Here is a 9,232-nt window from a genome sequence, read left to right as displayed (position 1 = left end):
TGCTCACGGGCTTGCATTTGGAGATCCCTTACCCCTGCCTCCGCCCAGCCTAGGATGCGGCCAGCCCAAGGCAGGCTTTTGCCTGCCTTCCTCGGTTGAGCCCCTCTCTGGTGGGCAGCGAGGTGCAAGGGGCCCTTCTTCATCGCCCCCCACGTGGACCAGATTTGGGGGAGCCGACACCCTGGAGGCGTCTCCAGCCGCACATGGCTGGGGGGAAAGTCTCCGTGTTTGCTTGGGGCTGGATCCGCGCAAGCCCGGGCAGGGGGGGATGCAAAATGTGTCCGCTCCCCTTCTCGCGCTGTGCACCTTCCGACCCCTAGTTAAACAATTAAATAAAAAAAAGGCGCCACTCCCACGTGCAAGCGAAGTAACGTGTGTGCGCGCACGGGGGCGTGGGGGGGTCCGTTTCACCGCGCGTCAATTTCAGGCGCGCGGATCCTCCCCGCGCCCGTGCGGTTATTTATCTCCGTCTTTTGCCCTTGCAAACTTCTTTGCACGGGGGGGTGTGCAAAGGGTGGAGGGGGAGGGCTCGCGACCCGCTGCAATCGGCTGCGAAAAAAGAAAAAAAAAACCCAGCAACTCGAAAAGATGTTGCAACTGCTGGAAAAAAAGGTCATTGAAGGAGTTGGCTGCGAAAAAAAATCAGCTTAAAAAAGAGTGGCAGGCATGCGCAATGGGAGGATGCCATGTTGGAATGAGGCTGTAGCGAGAGAGAGGGAGAGGGAGCGACAAACTGGTCGCCTGCTCGCCGCGGAGCCGCAGGGCACTGCCCTTCCCGCGCCCGGTAAGACGCGGGGCCGGGCGGGGGGGGGGGCAGGAGAGGGCGGGCGGGGGCTGAAATGAATAAAGCAAAAGCAGCCCCCAGCACGGGGCGAGCCGGAGCCGGAGCCGGAGCCGCGCGGGGCGTGCGCCGCCTCGGTGCCGCGGGACTTGTGCGAAGTGCGCGGGGCTGCCGCCCGCCCCGTCCCGTCCTGTCCCGGCCCCGGCCCCGGCCCCGGCCCGCGAGGGGGCTGCTCCCGCCCGGCCGCGGCGGGATCCTGTTATTTCGGGGCTAGTCTCGGCCGGGCTCATGTGACCTCCTCTCGCCTCGGGCCGGCTCGGCTCGGCTCGGCGGAGCGGTGGGGTGCGGGCGGGCGCGATCGGGGGTGGGGGGGAGGTATTTTGGTGCGGGTGTGGTCGGGGGGGTGTTACATGCGGTGCGTGCGTTAAGAGGTGTGCGTGTGTGTGTGGTTTGGGGGCTGTGTTATACGAGGGGCATGCGGCTGGCGGGGTGCGGGTGTATGCCTTTTGGGGGGGGCTGTTACATGCGGTGCGTGCGGTCTGGGCGGTGTGCGCGCGTGTGCTGTTCGGCGCGCGCGCGCGCGTGTTATTTGCGGGGCGTGGTTTTTGGGGCCCGTGTGCGCGCGTGTGTTGTGCGGGGGGTGCGCCGGGCGCGTGGCGCGTGTTGCTCGGGGCGGGTGCGTGTGCGCGCGTGCACCCGCGCCTCGCCCGCCCCGTCGGAGCCGCCGGCTGCGCGGGGGCGCTTAACCCCGTCGGGCATGCGGGGGGGGGGCACGACCCGGCCCGCGCTGCGGGTGGTGCGGGGCTTGCGCGGGGCTCCCGCGGGCAGCGCCGGCCGCCAGGGGGCGCCTGCGGCTGTGCGCGCACGTGCGTGCGCGCCTATCTGTGCGTGTGCGTGCCTCTGCCCGTGTGTGCGCGTCTCTGCCTGCGCGCGTGTGTGCACGTGTGTCCCCGGTGGGGGCGGGCAGGTGCCGCTGCGGCCGCCGGAGGCTTCCTTGCGGAGCGGGTGTGCGCCGTGGCTTCAGAGGCTCTTCGCCCCCGTAAAAGCAGCGTAAGACGCGCGTCCTCGCACCGCCGGGCTCCTGAGCGCTGCCCCGAGCCTGGGGGTGCGGGAGAGCTGGCCCTCGGAGTGCTGCCAACCAAGCCCCCTGCCCGGCTGGGGCAGAGCAGAGCCTGGATCCGGCCGGCTGCCCCAGGCAGAGCCAAGGCACTCGGGGACGCGGGGATCAAGCAGCTGGGGGGCTCCTTGGGAGGCAGGCACTAGGGATCTCCATCCAGCCCCTGCTTGCCCCGATCACAGCAGCTGCAACCTCTGCGTTAGGGGAGGGGAGCTGCGGCAGCCAGGTTTTTTCTGCTCTCCAGACCTCAGGCACTTTGGCTGCAGCGGGAAGATCCCGTTTGTATAGTGGTGGGATGCCCGGAACAGAGGGTGGAGGCGTAGCTGCCCTAATCCATCTCATCACTTTTATGCAAAGAAGAGATTAGGACTGTAACTTCCAGGATCAGGTGGGATGGGGAAGATGCAATGAGAGCAGGCATCGGGGACAAAGCGGGGCGCTGCTCAGAGGATTGGCGGGTGGTAAAGGAGGAGGAAAGGATCCTTTGGGGCGTTATTTTTTAAGAGAACATTTGGTCCTGGAACCTGGGGCAAGATGCAGGATGAAGAAACCAATTATGGTCACACTCCCTTATTAAGAGTGGAGTAATAAATGATTAGCAGATGTCTTACCTCCGTGGCAGACACCAGCAGTGCAGTGTAATGCAGATGCAGACATCTGTAGTAGGCACATAGATGGTCCTGCAGGCCACAGCCATAAGCAGCTCTTTGTTGGACCAGTTGGTTGACCACTGAAGTCCTTTAAAAGCCCTAGCCCTAGAAATAGCATGTAAAACTCCAGTGGGAGAGGCCAGTATTATTTCCTGTCACTTAACGAGCCTTTGTTGGCAACATTCTGAGTTACCACCTCCAAAAAGGGAGAGATTTTTTTTTTTTCCTTCTTTAAATGAAAATAGAATGATGTCTGTGGATATGAAAAAGTCCTGACAACCCATTATTATCTAATCAGACATAATTGAGTCTCTGATGAGTTTGGTGGAGTAATAAGCCAGTGTTGCTAGCTGCTGAAAGGACACTGAACTTACAAGTATTTCAGAGCATGTAGTGAATTGTGACTCTGTCACGAACTAGACAGAAAAATGTAAACGGGGAGGATTCTTCTGGGGACACACCTGTTTTTCAGAGGCATCGTCTTAGTGGTGAGGAAAGAAGGAGGCATTGGAAATGAAGGAGAAATGTCCCCTGACCTACGCTGTCCTGGGCTACTCCCAGGAAGCCCTGGATACGGCACCATCCTGCCAGTCTATACAGTGCAGGGCAGAGATGCACCTCATAGGCTACCAGAATTGGAGACGCATAAGCTTTTATGAACAAGAGCTTGTTTCAACATCAGGCTAATACTAAGCTGTTCCTTATAGGAGGCAGGAACCCCGTCCTCTTCTTCTGTGATGACCGTCAAACCCCGAGCCCTCTGTCTTCTGCTGCTTACCCCGCTAATACCTGCTTTTAAAGAGCAGGATCCCGATCGTTCAGAGGCACTAGACACTGGGGCTGGAAGGGACCTCGGAAAATCATCGAGTCCAGCCCCCAATCATCATTGTCACCTTTCAGCTGCAGTGGTAACGGGGCCACTATACTTGGATGGCCAAAAGTCCTTTTTATTATATTTCTGTCTATTGAGATGTGTTGGGAATGTCTCGAAGAAGAAAGAAATCATGACCCTTCCCTAGAGGAGTCGATAAGCTAACAAATAGACAGGATGCAATGAGGAAGAAACAGTACAACGTGGAAGATAAGGAGGGAAGACAGAGTAGTAGCAGTGAGACCAGGTGATTACTCAGTGAGGGTTAGTAGTGTGATATGCTGGAGATCGTGGGGGTTTTTTTCGGTTTGTCTTGTTTTGTTCTGTGTTTTTCAATGACTGTCACTCCATTACTTTTGTCACAGCAGCAAGGGGGTCTTAAGGAGGGGGCCAGGCAGACTAGGAAGGGTATCCAAGGTAGATAGGCTGGTGATGTGTGTTAGGGAGAAAAGCGGATGAGCGAAGCGTTGAGGCTGGCATTGCTGTTGGAGCAGGTGGTTTTGGAAGGTGAAGATGCTTGGTGTCGTGGAGAAGGAGGATTTGGGAGAGCCATGGATTAGGTGTCGGGTCTGGACGGTGATCTGACAAGTCCTGTTATAGATGGGGTGCAGAGATGCTCAGGGGGTGTGAGAGAAGCCATCTGCACCAGGTAAACTTCTTGATCCACACGACTCAAAAATATCTCGTTAATACAGCCCTGAATGCTGTGGCTTATAGTAGGAAGGCTGCTGGCAAATGTTGTGCTAATCGTGTTACTGCTGTCCAGCCGCTATGGACTACTGTAGCATCCCTTTGGGTTGTGGGAACCTGCTATATGTCTTTAGTGTTTGCAGTCTCCCGGATGTTTTCCTGCTTTTTGCAATCTCCCGGACGTTTTCCTGTTTAAAACAGCATGTTTAGTCTCTCCACTTTGTGCATCTTGGACAATGGAAATAGATTTGTCGGTTTCCCTTTCCCTTGGAGAAGCTTTCGACTGGCTTTTATTTTTTGCGTCTCGTGCGTTCCCAGCTCAGTGACACGGAGGTTTGGGTTGCCAGCCCTGCAGGGGAAGACAGCAAATGCAAACAAAAACGGTTGTGCTGGCATTTAGAAATTACAAAAACAGTTCTAGTAAAAGCAGGCTTTGACAAACCTCAGATCCCAAAATACTGCCGTGAGGGCTATTTGGAAGCAGTGTATTTATAACTATTCTAGGTTTTATTTTTATTCCTTTGTTTAAAACAAAGCTAAATAAACAGAAACAAGAAAAGAAAACTGAAGTGACATCTGATGGCAGAATTGTAACAGGCTAGGTGATGCTACTCAGAAATAAGCCGAGTACCCAGATCTCGCAGTTTTACACACACCATCCTTGCCCACACTATTGGGTCTGTTAATGGCAGCGGAGTAACTTGTGTAAGGCTGGACTGCTGGCGTGTCCAGCCACATCCAACCTCTGGTTCAGCCACAAGTTATTAGACTTTGTAGTGTTTGTTGTCTTACTAGGAAAGAGTAATTCCTTACACTAGGAACCAGTAGGTGAAATGTGGCCTGTGTCATGTGAGCAAGATGTCTGTGACCCTGGTAGTGTAAAGCCTGTGAACCTCTGAGTCCATCTCAGTTCGTGGGGGGCATGGGAGGGAGACCGGCAGTCGCTTTTCTGGGAACATTAAAAGATTGTGTAGGAAAGAGTGTACATAGACCTCCTGTGTAATTGTTCCTTGGAAGAAATTGTTTTGATTAGTGAACAGTTTCACTCTGAAGTCAAGGAGAAGGTGTTTAGAGCGCTGCTTTATAAATGTAGGTCAAGCAGCTGTTTGCACGGAGTCCACAATCTTGATTATATTGGGTATGATGACACATTAATATTGCATGATCTCGCATCACTTGGCTGTTCACCATTGCATCTTTAGAGACTGCTTGTGGAAGCGAACGGCACCTGATTCATTTTCCTTTAGGGAAAAGGGGGTGGGATCACCCCCTTGAACCTGACCCGCGGGGCTCTAGGAGTTAAACTGTGCGTTGCAAATTGATTCTGAGCAGATTGTGTCAGCCAGCGCGCTGCAAACTACAGTTGCTCGCCCTTACTGAGCGGAAGGGCTCTTCCGTGGCTGCCTTCAGAGCGTCCTGAGGCACGGCAGCGAGTAATTGTGATTCCAGTGCACGACGGTGGCTCGGGTCTGCAAACGCTTATGTAAATGCGTAGTCCCTTCCAGCGAGTGGAATTATTTTTGGATGGAAAGCTACAGGCGGCGTGGAGCAGCGTGTAGGATCAGGGCCCGCATGCTGATTGGTTGGAAAGTTTAAAGCGAATGGATGCTGCCAAGAACTAGAGTGCAATCTTCCTAAAAAAACATTAGGATCTGATGGCAGATGTTTTCTGGATTCTAATCGGCTTGCCGTCCTTGCAAAGCTGCTTGGAGAAATGCAGCTCCATAAAGCCAGACTTTATTATCCTGATCAATGGGAGTTTGGCTGATTTAAGGAGTTCTGAATTGGCCCTTGTATTAGGGCCACAAAACCAATGTTTCGTGTTCCCTCCTGAGAGTCCTGGCACTTAATTAATCAGGCCTGTTGGGATATGATTGAGGGTTTTTTTTTTTCCCTGTGGCTGGTGCCAAATAAGATGTTTTGGATTGATAAACAGCTGCATGCATTCAAGTTGTCAAAGCGGTACGAGCTGTTAATTTTAACCCTGTTTGTATGGCTGAGGCGAGGAAGAGGTGGTATTAAAACAGTCCTATAGTTGTGGCCGTCCACTGCTTTGAAATGCGTGCCCTGTATCTTGCTTATATCCCTTTGTTTCCTCTAATGGCTGAAATTGCAAGGGGTTTGGGTACTAATTGTGTCTTCATCAAGGAAGGTCCCGATTCAGCAGAGCACTTTAGTACCTGTTTAAATCTAAGCCTGCCTTAATCCCACTCCTGTTTAGCCAAGCTGTAGCCTTTGAAGTTGAGACCTATGTATGTGATGAAGTGCTTTGCTGAATCTAGCCCTGTTTCACTAATAAGTAGCCAAGGTCCTGAGAAAGCTATTGGAAATAGGATGCCTATCGAATAAGTCTTTTTTTGTTTCTCCATTGCCAGCCTTGTGTTGACACTTACACCTGTGTAAAGTGGATGTAAAATACCAGTACTTGGATACGGCAGCATTTTACAGCCACTGGATCCTAGGGGTACAAAACAGGGGCAAGGCAGTGGAGAATAAAACTTACTATTTCACTGGCAGTTAATGAAAGAACCATCTTTGCTATTTCAGGGCCCGATCTAGCACCCTGGGCTTGACCCTGAGAGCTGTCATTGGGTGATGAGGATGAGGCTTTTTTTCTACACCATAAACCGGTGATTTTCAACCAGGGTGTCATGGCACCCTAGGGGGCTGTGAGATCCTTTCAAGGGTGTCTTGGGATGCCATGCACTGTTAGGTGTGCAGTCATGATTTGCAAGACCCACCCAGGAATTTCAAATAGGAATCCATGGTGTTAAAAACATTCTGCCTTGTTGTCATTGTTTTTACTTCTTTGCAATAGGAAAAGCGCTCTATCATTTTTCCGTTGTCAAGTAACGAGTGCCTTGAGTCTAATGAGGGTTGTCTCGAGCCTAAAAAGTTTGAGGAACACTGCTGTCCCTGATGTCAAGGGCAGTGTTGCCAACTCTCAGGAAATTTACTGACTGTCGGTTAAAAAAAACAAACAAACAAACAAAAAAAAAGGCAGGCTAAAAATGCCTACCAGTAAAGCCTGTAAAAAAAACCCTGTAGCTGTCAGTAAAAACACTTAAGCAGCCACAGCTTGTGGCTCTCAGTGACAGAATAGAGCAATGCCATTCAGTGTCTGAGTGTGCGCACAGTGAGCATTATCTCAGCCATGTGCTACTGCTGCATCCCAGGCTGCCTGTAATACTGCTGGGTCACAGGTAGGCTTCTTTGGGGGTCTGTGGCAGGCTAGAGGGAGTGGGGCCGGTGTGCATAAAACTTGGGGGATGGGGTGGGGCAGAATGGTGCAGGATGCAATTAGGGGCATCAGGATCTGGCGGTGAGTAGCGGAGTCCTTTTTGTTGGGTCGGGAGGCAGGGGAAGCACAGTGTAAAACCATTGCTGTTGTCAAGCAGGGTTGCCAGCACAAATACATATTTTATTGTTGCACACTTTACTGATAACCAAGCTCTTTTATTTTTTTACTATGGTTGATGTTAAACCCTTAAATCTGAACCCAGGCCTTGTAACAGGCCTGGCAGCAAGGCGGCATGTGGCAGAAGAGTTGCATTTATGTTATGTAAAGCATGTTTCAGTAAAAGTGTGTGTCTTTAAAAATGTTTAGCTGCCAGTAAAAAGCCTGTAGCTTGTCAGTGTAAGGGGGAAAAAAAAAAAATCTTGGCTTTGCAATACTAGTCAAGGGTTCAAGAAAAGATACTGTGAAATGGCAGGGGCATAACTGCGGTAGCAGTGGTCCTCTGTAATCTAAGGCCAGAAATAGATGTGAGCTCCAGACTGCCCATGCCATCCTGCCACAAAGCAAATAGATGTCTGCTGCTAAATAGTGGCACAATTTGATACTATCTGTGTCATGGCCATAAATTTTGGGTGTTTCTGATGTAACAAGGGGCACGGATATCTGTTTGCTTGGCCTTTGTGTCACCATCAAATTTTGTATTGTAGCGAAGAGGGACAGAAAGGCAATATCTGTTTCAATCCTAAAACACCCTGTTCTAGCTGGAGAACTGTAAGTTAAAGAAAATGCATTTGTAGCACATTGAACTCATCCTGAAGTCAGTGAAGCCCAGATGAATTTATATGGTCTGCAGTTTCAGATCACTTTGCTACCGGCTCCAGCGTGGATAGATTTATCGTTGTAGGTAATTATCTCCTGCCCGCTCGGATGGAAGTGGAATACAGACCAAAAGCTTAACTCGGGTACAGTTAGGCTACCCATTTATCTCATCTGTCCAGTAACGCTGAAGAACTTTCCTTTGTTAACAAGTTTGGTGGACTAATTAGCTCTGCTATATTATCTGTCTAATATCACTAATCAGTATACTTATGCCCCACTCCAGCCTGTTCTGTGCAGTGAAGCAGGGCATAAGAGACCTGTAATCTAGCTTGAAGCTAATGGCAAAAGCATTCTGTGCTGTGACATGACTGGATAGGATCTCCCTGCCATAGCAGAGGACTGGGCTCAGGGACCAAACACCCTATCGTATAATCCTTTTCGTGAACTGATCACACTGTATTTTGAACGCACTTGGGTTTTTGACCCCGCAACTCCTATTGGAAGGCTGTTCTTGAACCTGACACTGAGAAAGCTTAATATAATTTCCATTTTATGTTTATTCCTGGGCCATCTTCCCCCATTTGTTCTTGTGCCCGTATTTCCCTTTATCTTAAATAGCTCTTTAATAGATTTATTGGTATATTGGATTTTCAGTTCCAAAAGTAGCTGTTGACTACACGGAGACCAGATCAGGCTCCTGATATTGAGACCATTTTGAGCTCTTCAGACTGGAACGGGCCTTTTCCTAGGATTTTTTTTTTCTGAGTCCATGCAGTGAGTTCGAAGTAGTTATTTGTCCTTAATAAAATCTTGCAGAATGTTCAAATACTAGAGCAAAATTGTCACTAGATATAAATGAGACCAGTTGGCAAAAGGCTCTGTTTAGAGCCCTTAAATATATATAATGCACACAGAAATTTGGAAGAAATGATCCTTAAAAGGTTTCCAACTGGCACTTTATCTAAAAAGACAGACAGGCTTCTCTCAGAAGAGGACAGCTGCTTTTTAATGGGTGCAATAGCACTTCTGAATGATGGGCCATTTGTACCAGGCAGATGCTTTGGGG

General features: G+C 50.6%; 1 protein-coding gene across 1 annotated transcript in view; it reads left to right on the top strand.

The window, feature by feature from the left end:
- The first annotated feature begins 641 nt into the window (after nt 1-641).
- Nucleotides 642-9,232, top strand: part of SFMBT2 (Scm like with four mbt domains 2) — a 165,811-nt gene continuing 157,220 nt past the window's right edge. Inside the window, exon 1 of the mRNA XM_090041611.1 lies at nt 642-784. The gene's annotated coding sequence lies outside the window, so the exon portion shown is untranslated. The remainder of the gene's footprint in view (nt 785-9,232) is intronic.

This window comes from Crocodylus siamensis, chromosome 4, assembly GCF_052110815.1.
Source record: "Crocodylus siamensis isolate JL-2025a chromosome 4, ASM5211081v1, whole genome shotgun sequence".
Lineage (NCBI taxonomy): Eukaryota > Metazoa > Chordata > Crocodylia > Crocodylidae > Crocodylus > Crocodylus siamensis.
Note: the sequence above shows the minus strand (reverse complement) of the source record. Positions and strands in the feature narration are given on the sequence as shown.